Raw genomic sequence first — 23,181 nt, forward strand, 5'->3', positions numbered from 1 at the left:
TCAGCTTGGGCCCAGTGACTCAGATTTCTACATAGTCACTAAGCAGGCACCCACAACCCAGGCAGATGTTCACAAAGAATGAAGCACATAGTCTGGAAAGGCAGGACCACACCCTGCGGAACCAATCCTGTTCCATGTCAGAGGGTTTACTGCACCTGGAATACAGTCAGTTACCAGGTGACCTTTCTTTGAAGTTCTAAAATAATCATTTTAAAATTGCAGAAAAGCAATCACCAAATTCAATAGTGAGTTCCAGGCCAGCCAGGAACTAATGTGAAACCCTATCTCAAAAAAACTAAAAGCAACCCTGCTTGAGTTGGGGCACAGGAAACAGGAGAGGAGGACCAGGAGGGGAGAGTACCACTGACCCAGCAAGCCTCAGCTTGGGAAGGAAGAACAGTACTCCTCTACAAGGTCCCTTTCCAAAAGGTTATCAACCCCTGGCTCAAACCATGACCAAGCTGGGGTAGGATACCATAGATGCAGGAAGCACCTGTCTGTCCCAGGCAGTCAGAGAGCAGCAAAGCTAGAAGCACGTCCTCCTGAAGTTTCCAGAACAGTTTGATAATCTAACTGCTCAAATGAAGTCCTAGACAGCTTTAGTTACAGCATCTGAAGACTCAAATGCAAGCTTGTCCCACACAAGCCCTGCCCACCATCTACCAAGGTTCTGCTGTGACATGCTCAAAACTATATAGTCCACATTGAAAACCAACCTATAGCCAGACAGTGGTGGCGCACGCCTGTAATCCCAGCACTCTAGGAGGCAGAAGCAGGCGGATTTCTGAGTTCGAGGCCAGCCTGGTCTACAGAGTGAGCTCCAGGACAGCCAGGGCTGTCTCGAAGAGAGAGAGAAAAAAAGGAAAAAGAAAAACAACCTATGAGGAAATACAAATTTAAAAACAAAGATAAAACAAAATTTAAACTTCCATTTGCTGTAAATTATCTTTCTCTACTATGATCTTAAAGATTTGTAAAAGGTTTTCAAATATAAAAAAATAACACCTTCCAGATCCACAGGACAGAGCTGCTGGCTGCCCACTCTCTCTCTCTCTGGGACCTGGCACTGGACTAAAAGACACCCAGAACTCTGACAGAAACCAGGGACTGAAGCAGGAGACATCTTTCAGGCTATAGTCCCTGCCATCCCTGTACTGAGGCTAAAATGAACCATAAGTCAGAGGTTACACCCCATGACCAACCACTCCCTGCAACCAAGCTATAACAGTATTTAAGATACATGTTTATTCTTTTATTTGTGTGTGTGTGTGTGTGCGCGTGCGCGCGCGCACGCTGAAGGTTGGATAGAAGAGGAATGTCAGATCCCCTGGAGCCAGAGTTTCAGGCAGTGGTGAAACACCTGCCGTGGATGGTAGGAAGAGAACACAGATCCCTCTGGAGAGCAGCCGGTGCTGTGAACCAATGAATCATCTCCCCAGCCCTCCAAGATTTTTGATTAGCTTTTGTTTGTTTTTTTGAGACAGGGCTTCTCTTCACAGCCTGGCTGTCCTGGAACTCCCAGTTCCATGGCAGACCATGCTCAGCCTTGAACTCAGAGACTGCCTCTGCCTCCTAGCACTGGAATTAAAAGTGTCCACCACACCTGGCTTCTCCCAGATTTCCGCCCCAAACTATAAAGCTGACAGCCATCCCTGAGCTGAGCTGAGGCCAGTGTCATCAGTTGCAGAGCACTGGGCTACACCACCTAATGTGTAATGCTAATGTGGAAGTCTGGGTTGGCTCTGTGGTACTGACAAACAAAACTGTACTCCCTAAGCTTGTCCCCTCCTGTGGGCCACCAAAATCTGACAGCAGGTGCTCACCCTCCTCACTGAGAAGTTGTTCAACTCCAGCTGGACTGTAAGGCGACAAAATAAAGGTGCACGTGCACAAGCCAATTAAAATCAATTTGCTAAACTCTGCAAGAATTGCACAGTTGGGAGTTTGAGAACCTATCACCAGCTGTGCTACTGTAACTACTACCTAACAAGTGGTCCCCCTGCCTCACATGAACAAGCAAATGTAGCTTTCCCAAAATGCTCTAGCTTTTCTCCTGAAGTGCCGGAGGCACCAGGCCTCTCCAGAGCATGCTTCAATGACTGCTTCTTGACAGAACTGAGGAACATCACCGCAATTCAAATGTGTTTGGACGCCAGGAAGGCAAGGATTCTAACCACCAAAGCTGGTTAAAAAGTACTTGGCAGAGCTGGAGAGATGGCACAGGGGTTAAGAACACTGACTACTCTTCCAGAGTTCAATTCCCCACAGCCACATGGTAGCTCACAACCATCTGTAATGGGATCTGATGCCCTCTTCTGGAGTGTCTGAAGACAGCTACAGTGTGCTCAAGTACATAAATACATCTTTTAAAAAAAAGAAAAAAATAAGAGTACTTTGCCAAAAAAAAATAATAATAATAATAATTGTTTTAAAAACATTTTTCACTCTTCTTTCCTGTAAAGGAAACACTGAGCCTCCAGTCGCACACCCTGGAGCCGGCCAGGGCCTCCCTCAGGATGCCTTACATTCTGCGGCTTAATGCCCACAAGATTACTCTTTTATATACAACAACCTTTGAAATTCAGTAAGAAGCAAATGGCTTTCCGGGCATTGTTGGCACACGCCTTTAATCCCAGCACTTGGGAGGCAGAGACGGGCAGTTTTCTAAGTTCGAAGTCAGCCTGGTCTACAGAGTGAGTTCCCGGACAGCCAGGGCTATACAGAGAAACCCTGTCTCAAAACAAACCAAAAAAAGATGAAGCATAATATGGCTTTAACTGTTCAAGTAAGCTGATAATTCTCAAAGTCACTAACTAGACACTGATGTATGACTAAAATGTCAGTGAATTCTACCAGTACCTGACTGAAACATTATCAACGTTACAAGATACTGCAAAGGCCGATAAACTGCTCAAGACAGCTACCTGGGGGAACTGCCGCTTGTGACACCTCCTGTACTTAGGACTGAGAAACACCACATAACTATGCTCATTGCTAGCTGCCCACAGCCTTGCACATCTATCTATGAGTATGCTAGCTCCATTCTTGTGTAAAGGCTATCCCAAACTGCATCAGGAGAGAACAATAACTGCTGACCCAGCATTTAGACCACCCGCCATCGTCTCCAACCCTTCACTCAGGTAAGAGGTGTTCCTTAAGGCACTCAAATCACAGAACTAGGTTCTGGCCAATTTCTTTCTTTCTTTTGTTGTTGCTGGTTTGGTTTGGTTTTTCAAGACAGGGATTCCCCATGTAGCCAGGGCTGTCCTGGAACATGCTCTGTAGACCAGAGGCTAGTCTGGAAATCATGGAGATCCACCTCTGCCCTACATCTGACTCCTCAGTCCTGATCTTTAAAACATGCGCCCCCACAACCACCCCAGTCCCCAGTTATTTCTATCTTTAAAACTACAAAACTAGGACTGGAGACATGGCTCAATAGTTAAAGGCACTACTCATTACTCTTCTAGAGAACCTAAGTTCATTTCCCAGCATTCACATGGCAGCTCACAACCATCTGCAACTCCAGGTATGGAGGACACACCACCCTCTTCTGGCCTCTAAAGAACACATGCAGTGCTCAGAAGTACATGAAGACCTAACAACTACACAAATGACTCTGTGATGGGAAGAGCGCTTAAAATTTAGTTACTTGGGCTGGAGATGGATCAGCTGTTAAAGGCTAGGCTCACAACCAAAAATATAAGATCTACTTGAGTGTTCTGCCTGAGTGCACGTGTTTGCACAACCTGCATGCAGTGCAGGATCGCCTACAACTTGGAATTATGAATGGTTGTGAGCCACAAATGTGAATGTTGGGAACCAAACTTAAGTCCTCTGCAAAGCAGCAAAGGCTGCTAACCTACTTTGCCCTGAACCCTAACTTCTACGCCAGTCTACAAGAACAATCGAAACATACCACTTTTTTAAAAATCTATATTAATTTGTGTATGTTTGGGGAAATGTAAAGATCAAAGGGCAGCCGATTATAGGAAATCAGTTCTTTCCTACCAACATGGATGCTCCCAAGAATCAAAATGCAGGCCCATCAGACTTGGTGGCAAGTGGCCTGGCCTTTTGTGCCATCTCCATGGCCCCGAAACTTTTTTTGATCTTTCCACAATATTCCAAGGAAAAAGTGGCCAGGTCAACTTTCCTAGCCAGTAGGGGGTAGGGGGAATAGTTAGAATTCTCAGTTTAAATCCAGCATCCTAACCCAAATCACAGGCCAAACACTACTTTAAGGCAAGGTAAGAAGATCCTGGGCAAAGCAGCCCAGTATCTTTTAAAGTCCTACAGAAATACCCAACTCCAACAGAATGAGACCAGAGGACTGCTAGATATAAACTCCAACCCTTTCTTTATAAACTGGAAACTGCATGACTCACCCTTAATCAGTTCAGGTGTGCTCAAGGATCCAGTTTTACTTTCAATATTATCAACCTAAAGATACTTTAGGTAAACCGGCTTTCAAATAAATACCCCGTGTTCATCTGCTTTAAAACAGCTTATCGGGCAAAAGACATTCTTGATAATTTTCAATTAGGTGAGATGGAACATTGGTGTCCCAAGTTTCTCACTGTAACTTCTACTTGTTCAGGGCAACCTTACATGTCATGTGCTCTGAGATCTGATAGGACCAACTACACAGAGGAAGTTTCAGGAAACTAAAGCAGCAAACCCCACCTTTACCTCATCAACTCAATAGAGACTATGACTCAGTGTCTGTGTGCATGGCACATCTGTGTACACACACACACACACTCAACAAATTGTATGCCCATTATATGGCACCAAGAATTACACACTATGCCACTTTTGTTAAATGGCTAGTCTAAATTGGAGGCAATTAATTTAGCTAACTTCAAGTAGAACAGGAGCTCAGGAACACCCTTAAAGCCCTGGCTGTCCTCAACCTCATGGACCATCCCTTCCTACATTTACTAAAGTTAAATAAATGCTAGTTACCTGTTTATATCTCAAATTAAATAAAAATAAAATCTCTTTTCAATAATAAGACCATTCGAGTGGCCCCTTGTTCTAAAAAGACTCAGTGAAGCAGTATAGAGCAAAATCAGAACAGGGAAGTGGGAAGGGTTGGGTGGGAAAACAGGGGGAGGGAAGGGGACTGATGGGACTTTCGGGGAGTGGGGGTCCAGAAAAGGGGAAATCATTTGAAATGTAAATAAATATATCAATAAATTAAAAAAGAATAATAAGACCATTCATAGCTGGAAAGATTCACAAGTTAAGAGTTAAATAAATCATCAGCTACTAGGAAATAATAACTGCCACCAAGACCGACCTGTGTCCTGTTGAGTACTAGACCATCCGGAGTGTCAAACAAACCACTTCTTTACATGATAAACTGTTTTACAGCCACCCGGCCAGTCAGCACTCTTAAATCTGAACCATCATCACAGTCACCCATTATCAACTGGTGAAGCTAAAGAACAAAAGCCATGAGGACTCTGCACACACACCCTTGCTCAGCTGCCTCTCCAGGGTCACTGAATTTATTTCTCACCTTTGTCATAAAATTACAAAACCGGCCCCAAATTTCTAGTACCTTATAATGTTGCCAGCCTGGGCAGGAAGCAATAGACTGTTGGAAAGCTGCAGTCAACAAATGTTCAAATGTAAGCTCTCTAGGCAGCTCAGCATAAAGGGGTAAATTTGTGGTAGCAGTCAGCTGACAGGGACTTCACCCCCCCAAAACCCCCCTTTCTTTGGAAGCCAGACATCCAAGAGTTGAGCTTGCTCATCAAGACAGGAAGGTTAGAAATGGTGGTCTCTCCCCCCACCCCCACCAACTTCCTTCAAGGCAAGATTTCTATCTGCCCTCGTGGTCTGAATTCAAATCCCTTTGGCCCACATACCATAGCAAATTTGCCTGGCTATATTACTGGCTAGCCAAGATCCAGATCACCTAACTGAAAGGCCAGCTTTTCAGCTCCTACAGTGCCCCCACAAGGACCATTAAATGATATTCCGCCAGGCCTGCCCTACACTGCAAGGAGAAAGACACTTTCCTTGTGTAATAATATGCCTTCTTCCAGGAGCATTTAAACTAGTTAACACCGATTCCCCTGAAAATTCAGGAGCTGAGGTGTGTGAGCAAGCGGAGGCTCCTCCACTATCACAGCTTCCTTGCATGCCTGTAGCAAAGCCTTTCCTGGTTCAGAATATTTCTTAGAACAGAAATCCTTTAATTCAATTTTGGTAGCTGTTCTACATGTCTTCCAGGTTTTTATTTTTTAATACCTAAAGTAAAAATTATTCCATATGCTCCGCTGTGATCAGTTAACTACATTTTGATACTAATATTCAACAGTTTACCCAAACTGCCTGAAGTTGTTTCTTCTGATTTCAGAGATGGAAAGCCTCTTCTTGATGTCTCAGATCCCACTTTCCAGATTATCAGTTATACATACGGCCACGGGGTTAAACTGCAATGAGGAATCAGGAACCAGCCATTTAAAACAAATTATAGCTAGTGACCTCAAAAATCCAAAATGCAGGCCACACAGCATATGAGACCGAACAATCCCAAAATAATTATTTTCTAGCTGACTAGAAACTCAGCTTTCTATGCAGTACTTTAAGGCCCCAGTCATCTGTTTTCACAGCAGTCAGACAGCAGATCTTTTTATGACGTCCTGTGTTTTAGGCAGTCAAGGGTCATTAAAACTACTCCAAAGTTCTTGTCAACCAATATCATGTTTGAAACTAGTGAGAAAAAGAATGTCATTTGATAACGTGAAAAAGCAGCTCATCTTCTGGCACCCCGAGGCTCTAATCAGGCAGCTAGGAATGAAGAGGGCTCCTGGGCTGGGGATGGCAGCCCTGCTGTGGCCAAACAGCATTTCAGACTCAAGTGAGGTTACAGGAGAAAAGTGATTAGCACTTATCTGCCAGGAGACAGAGCCTGAGTCACCGAGGGCCACTGTAGGCCTCAATTATTTCATCAGTTTATAAGAGACTTGATGATTAAGTCTTATTTTCAGATTTCCTCCAAAATAAGCCCACTGGAAAAGGATTAGGGGCTCCTATCCACTCCAAATTTCTCTGCCAAAAGTGGAGGCTAACAAAGAAAATGCAAATCCCTCCCCCTTGAAGAAGCCAGAGTCAGAACTTTCTCTGCCCCTCTTCCTCCCCTACCACCTGGGGGGGGGGAGAAAAAGAGAGAGCTATTATTAAAATAGATTCTTCAGCATAAAGGGGAAAATTTTTCTAAGCAGTATCTTAGTTCCTTTTTTAAAGTAAGAAGTGAAAGGGAATAATACAAAGCCAAGACAATCAGGGAGCATCAACCTCTTCAATCTTGCCAGTTATTCCACTAAAAGGAGATCACACTGCAAAGTGTGGAGGTGTTGTGAGGATCAAAGGAAGTGGAGACTACAGAAACGTATTCTTCCCCCAGTTAGGTCTGTCTTTCCCCTGCTTCCTCCTCCTGTATACAGACCAAGGTAGAGTCTAAAGAGCCAAAATGTGTGTAAATTCCCAGGGATGACTACCCCTAACTATTCACAAGTTAAGTCTTCAGAGGTCACTGCCTCTTGGATTTTATACTTACATAACTGGAATGCTGGCAGCATGGTGGAGAGCCTCAACCAAATCATCAGGATTCAAAGTTAAAATCAAAAGAACAAAAAAGCCTAAATATACCACCAGACTCCATAGTTAAAAAAATCAGTATCTAAAATAAATGCGACTTCTTCCAGCAGGAGTGGGAAGTCATCACCATTAAGGACACACCTTAAAAGTTCTCAGCACATTAACTAAGGACACACTAGTGGCTTGATATATTCTCCAGACAGAAAGCAATTAGGTTACTTCTCTGCACTTGTCACTACAGAAAAAAAAAAATTTTTTTTTGAAACTAGACCTGTTACTCATCCTCCTCCAAGCAAAAACTTAGCATCTGAAATCTGATTTGGTACCAAGGTGACAGATTCACTTTGGGAAAGTGGTCAGGAAGAAGGCTGTGGACATCCTTCACTTACAAAGAGAGGTAAAAGGCCCCCTGAGGCCCCTACCTAGTTGCCAGGCATGGCCAGCAGCTGTGGCTACCCTGCCTCTTCTTTTGTTGGCCTTAATCTCATGTCAAGTTATTCAACCAACTCAAAAGCAATGAAGACATAATTGAATCAACCTGAACTAAATCAGACCTAGGCCTCTTAAAACATACAACTTAATGGCTCCAACCCATCCCAAACCAGGAAACTGACCACCGAATCCGTAGTACACATGGTGCCCTACAGCCCTGGACCCCAGGTTGGCGCCCCTTAATCAACGCATGCTCAGGAATGCCTGTTTCTCAGAAAGAGAAACTAAGGTTCACAGGACACAATCCGTGAGGCTGGGAACGACCAGCCTACGCCCCCGACCTAAACAATAAAAAGTTAAAAAGTTCCTGCTACTGTGTGAGTGCGGACTGGCCCCCAACTGGGGATCCAAGAAGTGGGCCCCCGGGACTTCGGTTCACTTCAGGAAGCAAACCTTTCGGGAGAAATCCCCGCCCGCTGTCCCCACCCCCACCCTCCCCGCCCAAGAATGCGCTTCCCGTGCGCCGAGGGTCTGAGGCGGGGGCGCCCTTCACTGCGCGCCCGCTCGCGTCGAGGCTAAACTGAGGCGCACGGGGAGGCGCCCTCGGATGTGCGGTTCCGCCTCCCGCCACCCCGCACGAACTTCCCACGGGAGTTTGCGGGACGTTCTAAGTTTGGGAGTGAAACCGAACACCTTCCCCGGCTGGCAGGACGCAGGTCCGGCAGGGGCCCGGACCCCCGACGGCCACGCCGCGCCGGGCAGGCCATTGTCTCGGCCGTCCCTCCCTGCCCCACGCGCGGCCACGGCCGTGGGGACGCGACCCCGGCGCCCCTTTACCTGCGGCCGTCCGGCTGCACCGCCCAGCCGCCGGCTGAAGGAGCAGCAGAGGCGGCGCGGCCTTTGTGCGCCTGCCGCTAGCCCCGACGGCGCGGGGACCGGGACGGGGCCGCACCATGCCCGCCTCCCACGGACGCGGGCGCCGGGACCCCCACCCCCACAGCGGCTCCGGGGGGCCGGGCTCACCTCCGGCGCGGGGAGAGGGAGCGGCGCGGGCGCCCCCTACTCGTCCGCGCGGGGACAGTGCAGGCGCGGGGTCCCTGCGCGGGCGGCCGGCGTCCGGCGGGGGAACTGTTGGGGCAGAAAGTGCTCGCAGCAGCTGTTGCGCCCTCCCCCCCGGCCGCGCCGCCTGACGCCCCGCCCCAAGCCGCGCCGGTCACGCCCCCTCAGTGCCCGCGCCTATGCGCAGGCGCGCCCCCGGACCCGCCCACCACTGCCGGCCACGCCCCCACGGACCCCCGAGGCGCGAGCCCCGCGGAGCGGCGCGCGCACCCCACTCCCACCCCGTGGGCTCCCGCGCACGCGCGCCCCGCGCCGCGTCCCGCCATCCGGCCTAACGTGGCGCGCTCGCGCCCAGGCGGTTCTAGTGACAGGTATTCTGGAAGGGGGGGGGGGCTACAAGCGCAGCGCGCAGGCGCACGGCCAGTTCTCCCTCGCCGCCTCCCCCTCCCTTGCAAGGTGCGCCCGGGGAGGGGAGAGAAGGGGAGGGGCCGGTTGCCCAACTCCCGGGTCGACCAGAATCACGAACAAAAATAGTAATAATAAAAATAAAAAAATAAACCAACCTTGCCACTGGCTTGAGGAGCTCACAGGATAGCGGTGTTCTGAGGTGTTCTTGAAGGTGAACACTTCAGAGTCAATGTGAGGAAGGTCGGGGACCTAAAAGGAATACATTTCTCTAAATTTATATTCAAAAAGCTTTTCCCCCCCTTAACACCCTGGGTTTGTGTTTCTATTATAATTTCATATTTGAATTTGGACTTGGTACCTAATAAATCTTAATTTGCAGAGAAATTCACTTGGGTGAAACTAGGCTTAAAAGTGTGATCAAAAACAAGAAACACACACACTCCTTTATGCCCAACTCACTTAAAGCGATTCCCTACTGTTTTGTCCCTGACTCATATTAAAGATGAAAGAAGACAAGACAGGAAAAGGTTTGACTCCAAAGGCCTGGGACTGATGTCCCGTTTTAAGCAAGCCCCAGGGAGGAACTATGGCGGCCACAATCACATCCAATAATTTTTCTGCTCCAAAATGCAAATGAATTCAAATGTAAAATAGATTTACTGCTTAACACCAAACGAATGGCCAACTTGCTTGTTTCTTTTTCAAGCTGGCCCTCCGAGTATCAAAAAGTGGGAAAACATCAAGAAAAGCATTCAGACCCATTTCCTAAATCAAAAGAAGCGTGGGGGTTGGGGGGGAACGAGACAAAAAAGGAACCGACCGGAACTGGTAAGCAACGCAGTCCTTAATAAATAGGAAGAAGAATTCAAGAAGACAGCTTAGCAAAGGGGCAAGAATCTGCCTTGTAGAATGTTTTTCCTGTCATTTTACATATAACTACCAACCCACATATGGTCTCGTTAGTCTTTTTTTTTTTTCCAAAGGAAGTGAATCAATTACTTACTCACAATTAATTAGCATCGCTGGAAGTAGATCCTTAAGCCAGCCCTGATTCTCATTCAAGCACAGAAGATATTGATCATTTTTAGTACTAGGGTTCCTGTTCTCACCACAGATTAATATCTTTCTCTAAAGTACTGGTTAAAGCCCTATAAATATTCACGATCAGAACGTAACAGCTCAGCAGACATTCATAAGCAGGAGACTTCATTTAACTTTGTCCTCTCCCCCCCCCCAATAAAAAACGATGGGGGGGAGACTTTGATACAAAAAAAAAAAAAAAAACAAGTGGACAGAGGTTGAGCCTCAGTCTACATGTTAATGGATAACCTTTGCACTCTGAAGCCTTGAATACTGTAAACACAATAGGGCTCCCTGATAGTTAAAAATCCTAGTGTGGAGATGGAACATAAAGGAAAGTCCAAACTTCTCAGCAGCAATAGGGAAACAATCAAATATTTTGACAAACATTCATTAGGCTAAGAACAATGAGACTCACTAGGGCTCTCAGACCTTGTAGCTACTGAGTTATTTTCGAGCAAAGGAAGAAGGGGGGGAGGTCCTCCTTGCCCTCACAAAGCCATACTCTGTTAAGCCATTTTGGCATCAGATGGTCTTTTACTGTTTCTCATCCCTCTCCTCCCACCACCACAAATAAGGGGGAGGGGGGACTTACTATGTTGTAGCTTTTAAAATTGAAAGAGATTTGCCTTCCCTGGTCTATCTGCTAAGAGATTTGTATGAGATTCTGATGTCTGAGCAAAGAATTACAAAGAACCTTCCCTCCTGGAGACGTGCCAACAAAACTGGGAAATCGTTGCAAAATTCTGCCAGTGACGGCTGAGCTTGCAAACACACACTGTGTTTTCCAAGGGACATGGAGGGATCGGCATTTCTGCCTTGGAACACGGAGGCTCGCGCCTAGCGTTGATTTAGGAAGCGTGGGTCCTTAAACACAATTAAAAGTCTGAAAGTCACAGGAGAACCCGAGGGACGTTTGGTTTCGTAATAAGCAGCTAAGAACTCCCCACTCCTGGGCGAAGTGGAAACTGAAAAATCGAACGTTGGTCTCCACGGCCTTGGCCCCGCCCACGCGGAGCCCAGCTTCGCCATCACTCAGTTCCAGGCTGTGTTACCTCTAAAGGAATCAGGTGCTGGAGGACGCAGCCACGCAGAGTGGGACCCGGCTTTCCCGTCCCTGTGCTGGGATCTGCACGTGGAGCCAACTTCAGGTCCCAATCCACCTCCTGAACCTGAACAACCTCTTCCACCTCTCGTCTTTTTCACAGTTCCTAAACACGCCCTACACACACACACACACACACACACACACACACACACACACGAAACATTTCCCAAAGTGCGCTTATAAACTCACTCGCCATTATCTCTGATTTCATCTTAGTGCTAGCAGGCCGCTTCCTTAAACATCTGATTTTCTATCCAGATCCTTGCCTGTATTCGAAAATGTAACAAAAACAATAGCAAATCTGGTTTTCTGTATATACATCTACAGAAATTATCTTTCTTGGGACTAAGTCCTAATTAGAAGTGCAGATGAAATATATAGTCTTTCCCAAGTATTTATTTCACTGTGGAACAGATTACAGAGAAACAGCTTGGAAACGAAATCCCCGGAGCTGCAGCAGAAACGGCGTAGACGCTCAAAAAGAACTCAGTGCAGGGCAGGAAAACCAGAAAAACTGCAGGCAGCAGGAAACAGAAAAAGTTAGTCGGAACCTGCATTTACAAACTACAAAGGACATCTGAGAGGCAGGCAGGGGCAGCACTCTTCCCCAGACGGAAAGCTCTAAGTTAAGGAGAGATAAACAAAGCGGAGGGGGCACTCCACTTTCCCTGCCTAAATCCCAGCCCAATGGAAGCCATCCGTTTCGAAAGCACCCAGTAAGGTTAAGAGAAAAGTAGATGGCAGAAATTACCTTTCAGGAGGGAAGGTGGTGCTGGGACCTGGAAATCCTAGGAGGCAGCCAGTGCACCTGGCCGGAACAATACAGGAGGAGACAGGATTGCTGGTTTTACAAGCAAACCAAGAAGGGAGGGGCTAAGCCCAAAGCTCAATTTAAATAGAGGTTGAGATATAATCCGACTTGATTGACTAAATCAACCTTGATTGGGTTGAGAGCACCATTTGATTCTAAGCACATCTGCCCCTGAGTTTTGTTTCCCCCTTACAGGCACAATGCCTCTTCCTCTAATACTGCTGGTTCACAAGGATGCCTTCTCAGAATGTTCGTGGAAACTGCCTTATATTTACACATAGAACATTCCCAGGGAAGCTCCCCTCAAAACTTCCTTGACTCAGCAAGTTTTCCCAATAGGACGAGCGAGGACAGAGAAAAGTAACAAGCACTGAAATCCAATCATGGCCACCATCTCACTGAAGAGAACCATTTTCTGTTCACACTTGCAAACCAAAACACTTTGGAGGCAGGAAGACATTCAAGGCTAGTCTGACTGCAAGAAACCCTGCCTCAGAAGAGACAAAATCGGGAGGGAACAGGGTTCCGACCTGCCTGCCTGTATGCAGGAGGCCTGGGTCCCAGTTCTAGCTCAGCAGGGCGGCCATGACGGAGATGCCAGCCCTGGGGAGAGGGAGGAAGGAAGATCAAAGTGCAAAGTCATTCTTAGCCAAACAGTGAGCCTGAGCCCAACCTGGGCTCCCTCAGAATCCAGTCTCAGAATAATAATACTAACAACAGCAGCAGCAGCAGGCCCTGGGTCCCAGAGCTCTGGAGGCAGACACGGAAGCAAGCACTAGACTCTGAGGCTAGCCTAGTCTACATAATGAGTTCTAGGACTTCCAAAACTATGGAGGCCCTGTCTCAAAAGAACCAATTAATGTCTATGATTATTTGTTATATAAATAATTGTGTTATTAATGATAAATTCATTACTGCTATTATTATTTAAAGCTACAGGAATACTCTAGTTCTGCCAAGTAGGTATGGTGCCACCTCCCTAGTATAATGAATAAACTTTTCTTCCCCACAAATTGCTCTACTGAATTGTATATACACATGTATCTATCAGCAAATTCTGTATTTTCACCTTTGGAGCTGGGCATGGAGCTGAGTGGGAGAGCACTCACCCAACAGGCCAGGGCCCAGAATGGATCCAACCATCTCAAAATATTTCACCCCTCAACTCCTGTCTCTAACCCCAGCTGGGTACAGTGTGCCCCGTTCCTGCTCATCACACACGGTGACCCTGTACAGTTACTCAGCTTCTCCTTAGCTTGGCCTCATGCTTTCTCCATCCAAAACAAAACACACACTAGACTGGAGAACAGAGCCTGTCACCACCCTCCTCAGTGACTTCCCACTGCCTTGAGCAAGAGAGAACGGGTCCCAGCCCTGGCTAGCCTCTGGGCCGGGCTACCACCCAGCTCTCTTGCAGTCCTGGCAGGATCTTCACTTGAAATCCTGCACACATCAGCCAGCAGTCTTCTCGGACCAGGACTTCCCAGGGTTACTCTGCCTCTGCCACCACTACTTCTCACACTCACACAAACAACCCGCCTGCCTTCCCTTCTCTCCCAGAGTGTCCGGCATGGAGGCCTGGACAGGCACATCTCCTTCACTCTAGCCCAGATCCTCAGGCTCCACCACTTAAGAGCTAATCCTAAATATTATCCTAAATAATCCTAAACTAGTATTTAATCTCTGTTCAGGCTCAATTTTCTTACCTAGAAAAGGATGTGGTTAAGCCTCACCTGGTGGCTCAGGGCAGTAACCGCAGCTGCTCAGAAGGCTGAGGCAGGAGGATTACAAGTTCAAGACTAGACTGGCCAACCTGAGACCCTGTCTCCAAATAACAGAGACTAAATAAAGGATGTGGCCGGGCAATGATGGCGCACGCCTTGTAATCCCAGCACTCTGGGAGGCAGAGGCAGGTGGATTTCTGAGTTCGAGGCCACCCTGGTCTACAAAGTGAGTTCCAGGACAGCCAGGGCTACACAGAAAAACCCTGTCTCGAAAAACCAAATCCAAAAAAAATAATAATAATAATAAATAAGGAAAAACAATAAATAAAGGATATGAAGGAACAAGCCTTTAAGGAGGCAGAGGCAGGTGAATCTCCACAAATGTGAGGCCATTCTGGCTTATAGAGAGACTGTCTCAATCAATTAATAATTAAAATAGTTATATAAATCAATCATTAAAAGTGTGACTGTGCGTTGAGGCAGAAGCATGGGGATCTGGAGTTCAAGCCTGAGCTGGGTTCCACACCAAGTTCTAAGCTAGCCTGGACTCCATGAGATGCTGTCTCAAAATCAGTGACAGAATGAACTAATTAGGATGCTGGGTGTACCAAATCCTAACCGTGGAGGCTGAAGCAGCTTGCTGTTCAGAACAGCCTGGGGATGCAGCACAATGGTCCAGCACTCCCGAGCATGCGAGGAGCCTAGTCTCCAACCCCAGCACTGCCAAAAGAAAATAAAGGTGTTACAGGAGAGGAGCATGCTAAGAAAGAATGGCAATACAATTATCCAGATTATCTGCAGAAATGATACACATTTCTATAACTCTCACAGCTTCAAGTCTGAGCAAACCCCACCTCCTGGTCCAAGCTGCCGGGTACCTTGAGCTGGCTGTAAGCACAAGAGGCAGAGTGGTTAGGCCAAACAATGTGTCCCTGTCCCTTCTAGGCTTATCTCCAGAAGACAGAAAGAAGGGAACTGAAGAGCAGAAGTAGAGATTCCCTTCCGTTCCCAGAAATCAGGCCTCAGGCAGTATAGGCAGGTGTGGTGGTATACCTCTGTAATCCTGGAATAGGGGAGTATAACCCAGAATAAGGAACTCCCCACCAGCCCAGGCTACCCAGCAAGAGATAGACAAAAAAAAAAAAAAAAAGTAAAAATAAAAACAGCAGCCTTGCAGTGGTGGCGCACGCCTGTAATCCCAGCACTTGGGAGGCAGAGGCAGGCGGATTTCTGAGTTCCAGGCCAGCCTGGTCTACAGAGTGAGTTCCAGGACAGCCTGGTCTACAGAGTGAGTTCCAGGACAGCCTGATCTACAGAGTGAGTTCCAGGACAGCCAGGGCTACACAGAGAAACCCTGTCTCCAAGAAAAAAAAAAATCCTGCTGAGGCAGGGGCAGATTTTTTATTTGGAAGGCCAGCCAGGGCTACAGAGAGAAACCCTATCTCAAACAAAACAAAACAAAAACAAAAAGCACCTGCTGCTAATCTTTGGAGCCAAGTCAGGTTCCGAGCACCCCCATCAAGTAGCGACACATAATAAATACACACTGAGTTTCCTAAGACAATCCAAGCTATACAATAGACCCAGACCGAAGACCAAAGAGAAAGGAAAATCTCTACTTATCTATTAATCTTTTCTCAGCTGCAGAATTTATCTATTAGGGTAATAATGTACGTTTCTTGGAGTAAATGAATCTTTAGTTAGCACAGGTGTCTAAACTTTATTTTTGTAGTAGTGAGCCTCTGGCTGGCCTATCCCTTCTCCTAGGGCTGGGCTCTACTCAGATACTCCTGACTGGCTCCCAAATGCTGGACTAAAGGCACGTCATCACACCCTGTCTAGAACACATCTGACACCCTATTTCCTGGATGTTCAGCCACAGAGAGCTCTGGAACACCACCTTCCCTTCTTCCACTCTGTCCCAGCAACACTGTACTCAGTCACCAAGAAGTCACGACTCACGTCTTGGCTTTAAGTGCAGCTGCCCGTGTCTTTCTTCCCCACGAGAGAAGACAGTGTCTAAAAGTGATAGGAAGGTCACAAAAAGCAGGGTCCAGACCAGGGCTCTCTCCACAGAGCAGAAGGCTATAAATGTTTCTAAAATGTAAATAACTCAGCCAGAAGGACACATGCCAGTCACAGGGCCTGCCGAGGTGGGAGGCGGAGCCTGAACTACAGAGTATGTTCTAGGATAGCTCTTGTCTCAAAAACACAAACAAAACATAACAACAGTACAGAAAATACTTGCTGCAAAGCAGACTGGACAACCTGAGTTAAATCCCCAGGACTCAAAGGTTGTCCTGTGACCTCCGTGTGCATGCCATACCACAAAGACGGGCAGATATAGATAGATAGATAGATAGATAGATAGATAGATAGATAGAGATAGAGAGATAGACAGACAGATAGAGATACTCTCTAAATGTAATTTAATTTTTTTCAAAAAACAATAAATAAGTATCCCTGACAGGCATGATGTTGCTTGTCTGCTATGCCAGCACTTGGAGGATAGAGGGGGTAAAGATTAAGAGTTCAAAACAGCCCTGACTCCCTGAGACCCTACCTCAATAAATAAATCAGGTTGCAGGGCAGGCCTGTAATCGCAGTGATCAGTTGGCTGAGACAGGATTGCCAATTTGAAACCAGCTTGAACTACAGAGGGGGTTGAAGGCCAGCCTGAGCTACAGACAGGGTTGAAGGCCAACCTGCATTATGCAGAAAGGAACAAAAGCTGGTCCTGGGAGCCTTGGCCTATGCCAGCAGAGAGTGAGCTGGCGGCAGGAGTCTAGTGTTCAAGTCTAGCCTCAGCTACACAGGAACTTCAAGAGCAACCTCAGCTATATAGGATCCTGTCTCAAAGAAAACCTAAAATAAAATCCACAAGCCAGGAACCAACTTTCCTCTGTACTTCCTTCAGCCTGCCTCTCAAAGGTACTTAGTAACTTAACTACCTGTGTCTCCCAGGCCACGCCTCTCTCCAAGCATTCTGGATTCCTCTACTGTGTCAGCTGCAGACCCCTTCCTCCTCCCAGCCACAGTCACACAATAACCATAGGGCTTCTGTCCTATAAGAAAAGCTCCTTTTCACCAGAACCTGACTCAGTTCACTCTCTGGAGACCAGGATGCAAAGCTATACTGTGGCCTCATCCAACTTTCCTGCCTGATTCACTTAGTAAATATTTACAGTCCATTTCTTTCTCCGAAGCAACTAAGCTGGATAGTAATTACAGAGTGAGGCTAAGACCAGTCAAAAATGCTGCCCTCCTGACGCTTCTATTTTAACAGAAGCAGATGTTCAAACTTAAACACAAGTGAGCACAGAGGTGTAAATGTGGTATCTCCGGACAGAAGTCATCACTTCAGCGTAAGAGAGGTAAACACAAGGTCCTCATCCAAAGTTTCATTGAAACAGGGAAAATCTTCAAACTCTGAGCGGCCAGATTGCAGAATATAAATAGCAGCTTGCATTAACAACATAGAGTCTAGAGGCCCAAGCAGCTGGACCACAAGAATTAAACAATAAGTAAGGCTGCCAACGTTTGCTTAGAGAAAGTTTTATATGGGTATGGATGTAAAACAGGTAGCCCTTCTAAAATAAAAGAAAACCACAAGACCAATGACGTACCTTTGTGAATGCAGAAAATCTGGAAAGACCCCTACAAAAGTCACTAAGTCTTGAACTGAAAGAGAAAGAGAAAAAGAAAATCAGAACACTTCTAGTGGTAAATGTTTTCAACTTTTTTATATAATTAACTAAGATAGATTTCTCTATGTGACTAAAAATTAGTGGCCTGTAAACATATAATTAAGCAAAACACAAAAAAGCCAGCAGTCTTTCCTGGAAATGTAGCATCTGAAAAATTAAACTCAGAACAGACTACAAATAAATCAAGTGTGCTGGGGCACACCCATAACACCTGAACTTGAGGTGGAGGCCAGAGGATCAGAAGTCCAAGGTCATCCTTAGGCTATAGGAGGGTCTCATGCAGCCTGACTAGCTTGAAACTCAAAGAGATCCACCTGCCTCTGCCTCTCTAGTACTAGGGATAAAGATGTGTACCACCACACCTGGCCTTTATATTAAGTAGAAGGAGCCTGCATGCCTGGAGGAAAATCCAGACGTATACTTACATAATTAAATAAAAAAATCTAAACATTTAGATCCTACCACCTAAAACATGGAAAAAACAGGTCTTCCCCACCCCCAATCCCCAAGGATTCCTACTGAAGATGCCATTCAAGATTGGGGACCAAATAATCAAGGAAGAAGACCAGCCTAGCAAGGAAACCAGTTGAAAACTGACCTAGGGCAATGTGTATCATCTGCCTGGAGTCTTCTGGAACCTTCTGGCCATGGCTACAGCAGAGTAACAAACTGGCTCAGTTATTTAATGAACCATATCCTCAAACAGTAACATAGACCATCTCTGTCTGCTGTATCCACTCAGGTATGTAAGTATGTCCAATTTTCAGGTCCCATTGACAACTACATATATAACTAGTAATAAAGAAACAAAATGGCGGTCTGTGTTTGCACACACCTTTAATCCCAGTAGTGGGGGCAGGCAGCTCTGAGTTCCAGGCCAAAAAAAAAAAAAAAAAAAAAAACAACAACAAAAAAAAAAAACTAAAAAGAAAACAAGAAAACATGTACTGGGACCTGAATGTGACCTCCACATTGTGACTTGGGGACACTTGAAATCCCAGATGCCAAGAGACTGTGACAAGGGGTTGGGGTGGAAAGTTTCTCCTTGCCACTTACAACCAAACAAGGGGGCACACACCTGTAATCCCAGCACTTGGGAGGTAGAGGAAGGAGGATTAGGAGTTCATGGCCACTCTAGACTACATAGCAAGTAAACGCCATGAAACTTTGTCTTAAAAAAAAAAACATAGTTAGTATTCATCTTCCGAACCTCTCCCACTCTGGGAGTCCTTTATTTTCCTTAATAAAGTCTAAGTTCTCTCTGCTTTTTTTTTTTTTTAAGTAAGCCAAGTGTCCCATTAATGCCTGTAATTCTAGCAGGACTAAGAATACTGAGGAAGGGGGTTAAAGAGTTAAAGGCAAGTCTAGGCAAGAAGAGACCTGGTCTCAAACATAATACATTCATACATAATACATACATATATACATACATAATTTCATACAGAAAATAGGTGATAATAAATAACTTGGTACAGAAAAGAAAGTAGGAGATAAAAAAATCACCACACTATCTGGTTGACTAACTTCTCTAATTTGAGCTCTCTGGCAGGTTTGAAGTCATGTGGCGTTTCATCTCACCAATAGCATCTTGTATGAAGGATTTGGGCCTCAAGACCATAATTAACAATCAGCAATCGCTTCCTGAATAGCTTTTCCGGGTCAAACCAAAGACTCTTTGAATCAATCTTTTTTTTTTTTTTTTTTTTTTTTTTTTGGTTTTGTGGATTTGGTTTTTTTTTTTTTTTTCGAGACAGGGTTTCTCTGTAGAGCCCTGGCTGTCCTGGAGCTCACTCTGTAGACCAGGCTGGCCTCTGCCTCCCAGAGTGCTGGGATTACAGGCGTGCACCACCAACGCCTGGCTTCTTTGAATCAATCTAAGTCTGAGGTCACCCCTATTAGAACACCTTTGTTTGCCCTTGACACTTACTTAGATTTCTGAGTTCCAAACCAAGGTCTCGCTGCCTGCCTGCCTGCCCACCTACACACCATTAGATGTTCCGTCTACCTGTTTTCTTTTCCCATTTCACAGATTAAGTGGTGTAGTAATCCTACTCGGGGAACAGAGACAGGGGGATTACAAATCCAAGGCCTGCCTGAACTATAGAACGAGTTCAAGCCTGACTTAAAATAGAAAAACAAAAACAAAAAACAAAACAAAGCCAAAAAACAAAAAAACAAAACAAAACAAACCCACAGAGCTTGGGACACCTTGGGTTCAATGCCCCTGTATTCAAAATGACACAAAATACCAGTGACCACAGTCACAGGCTCCTACCAAGACATCAAATCTGGGTAAAGCCCGTAGACAAGTTCTTGCGGAGGGAGGGGGGAACGCGAGGGGGGGGGAGGCTACGACCCCGTGTCAGACTCAAGTCTTGATTTGCCTAATCTAGACTCGACCCTCAGCTAGCGGTCCTGGTATGAACGACGCAGGTGGAATTCGCCGCGCAACCTGTACCTTAATGTGGGAGCTCCCCAGGAAACAATCCTGTCAGTAGCGCCTCCTCAGAGTAACTGGTCCAGCTTGAAGCCGACCCAGCCTTAAATACCAACAGGTGGGCGGGCCAGCAAAGATCCTACCAATGAGCTTGCAAGGAAGCGAGATTAGGGCGGGGCCCAGCACATTCAGGCACCTGCTGGGGCGCAGCGACCGGAAATGGGCGCCGCAGTTCTCGTGGACTTCCGGAGCTCAGTCTTGCCTTTGCTGCGCAGCCTTGACCTCTACTCTAGTTAGAATAGAGTGAAGGCGGTGGCCCTGAGGGTGAGAAGAACCCGCCACTGAACCCTTGGTGGTTGTTTGCTTGAGACTGCGTCTTAGGTAGCCCAGGCTGGCCTCCAAGGCACTGTACAACCGAGACTGACTTTGAACTCTGGATAGTGCCATTCTTGAGGTGCCAATACCTCGGCTTCTCTGATACTGGGCGGGAGGCGCGGGAGGGTTGAGCCCAGGTCCTTAGGAATGCTAGGCAAGTTTACCACTGAGCCACACTCCCAGCAGGCCTTGCAAGCTTAAGATAAGGCCTGCAATGGCAACCAGCAGGAGCCAAGAATCTCTCCCTCCTGGTTTAATCCCTCTGCCTCGCTGATAACTTAAAAAATAAATAAATAAATAAATAAATAAATAAATAAATAAATAAATAAATAAATAGATGTCGCCTGATCTACAGAGTGAGTCCCAGGACAGCCAGGGCTACGCAGAGAAACCCTGTCTCAAAAGAAAGATTGTCGACACACTTTTATAAAGACTAAGCCGGGGTGGGTTCTCTTGAGAAACGTTTTAAAAGATTGAATTTTGACGTACTTCCTGGAAGGAGTTTCTTGAATGTCCTGGAAGGGTCAAAACACCTGATACTGGGACCAACATTCCTGAACTGTTAGACCAGGCTGGCCTCAAACTCAGATTCACCTGCTTCTGCTCTCCTGGTCTTAAAGGTGTGCACCGCTACTGCGTGCCTAAGACAAGGCAATTAAAATTCAGACACTGGCCTTTTTAGAACCGGGAATTATGCGTATATAGGGAAATGTCAAAGGAAAAAATGATTTTTTTAAAAAAGAACTCCCCCTGCGAGTTCTTATCACTGCTCCCTTACATAAACACCACACTAATGACTTTTCTTTCTTCCTCAAAGGAGTGGGGGAGGGGTGCTCGGGTCATAAACCTCCAAACCGAAGAGAGCTGGATCTTCTGCAGAACTTGTAACCCCGGGGCGGTATATCTATCCCTTAAAGGAAACAAAACAAAACAAACAAACAAAAAATGCTAGGAACAGAATAGGCAATAAGATTGGGAACCCGCAAATAAAAACAGCGTCCCCAGAAAACAAAATAGAATCTGGCTGAACGGCACCCGCTCCTCCTCTACCCCCCAACGCAGGGGCGCTGGAGAGGAAACCCCCTTCCTGAAGACTGCCAAAAGTTTTCTACAGTGTGCTTCATGAACTCAGCCATATGGAAATAAAGTATTCACTGTGAAAAGATAAAAAAAAATAATCATAAGTCAATACAGAGGGTGCTCCACTATGGAGACTATGTACCACAGACATGGTCACACAGTAGAGTGGCCTGGGGACCCCTGCAGGGTCATCTGTTCCCACCCCCAGGGCCAGGCGGTGGGAACTATTTCAAGACCACGTTTTTAACAAGTCCTCCAGTTTCCCCTTTTCATCCAAGTCGTTTGGTGGCCGTTCGACAGTGCACAGAAGCGAGTGTTTTTACAGCTATAGAAAACCTGTGTTTGGACAGGGCAATGGTGGAGCATGGGAGGCAGAGGCAGGCAGATTTCTGAGATGGAGGCCAGCCTGGTCTACAGAGTAAGTTAGAAGAGAAAAGAAAAGAAAACGTGTGTTTACTTTCAGAAAAGCACAGGCACGTGACCAACACAAGCCAGCCTCCCACGCAGGGACTCAGAAGGACTTTGAAAAGCAGTGCTTGGACCATCTTCCCAGAGCCTCTATCAGCCTCTGTAGATGGCTATGTAATTGGTACAGTCGTTTTACACACTCGGCAATGAGATAAGGAAGGGGCTTACAGAGATTCAGACATCTAGATTCAGCAGTTCACAGTCCTGGGATGGAGCCTAAGAGCATAGGCTCCAAGGAGGAAGAATTGTTTAGAGAGAAGATGCTCCCAGCAACAATGGCTGGGAGGGAAATACCCTAAACCAAACGATTATCCCCCACTAGTGTACCTAGCGGATTTTTAAGTCAAAACGTGGACCCTACAGGCTCCGCCATTAAGAAGCTTGCTGCTCAGGTCAGGCAGTGGTGGTGCAAGCCTTTAATCCCAGCATTTGGGAGGCAGACAGGTGGATCTCTGCGAATTCAAAGCCAGCCTGGTCTACAGAACAAGTTCCAGGACAGGCAGGGCTACACAGAGAAACTCCCTGTCTCAAAAAGCCAAACGAGAGAGAGAGAGAGAGAGAGAGAGAGAGAGAGAGAGAGAGAGAGAGAGAGAGATTAGATAGATAGATAACTAGATAGAAAGATAGATAGATAGATAGATAGATAGATAGATAGATAGATAGATAGATAGATAAAATCAGAATACATGTAATCTCAGTATTTGCGGATTTCTGAGTTCAAGGCCAGCCTGGTCAACAGAGTGAGTCCCAGGACAGCAAGGGCTACATAGAGAAACCCTGTCTCAAAAAAAAAAAAAAAAAAAAGAAGAAGAAGAAGAAGAAGAAGACAACAATACTGATACATATGAAAATATTTAAATTCACCACAGAGGTGA

General features: G+C 46.3%; 1 protein-coding gene across 7 annotated transcripts in view; it reads right to left on the bottom strand.

Annotated features, from left to right (window-relative positions):
- The window catches only part of Znf217 (zinc finger protein 217), a 41,977-nt gene that overhangs the window by 13,226 nt on the left and 5,570 nt on the right, over positions 1-23,181 (bottom strand). For 2 of the 7 annotated variants that reach the window (XM_052184412.1, XM_052184407.1), the window contains 2 exons: positions 17,866-17,920; positions 9,672-9,765 (listed from right to left, as the gene is read on the bottom strand). The gene's annotated coding sequence lies outside the window, so the exon portion shown is untranslated. The other 5 variants (XM_052184414.1, XM_052184411.1, XM_052184409.1 and 2 more) reach the window with 4 other exon arrangements.

The sequence above is a fragment of the Apodemus sylvaticus genome, chromosome 5 (assembly GCF_947179515.1).
Source record: "Apodemus sylvaticus chromosome 5, mApoSyl1.1, whole genome shotgun sequence".
NCBI lineage: Eukaryota > Metazoa > Chordata > Mammalia > Rodentia > Muridae > Apodemus > Apodemus sylvaticus.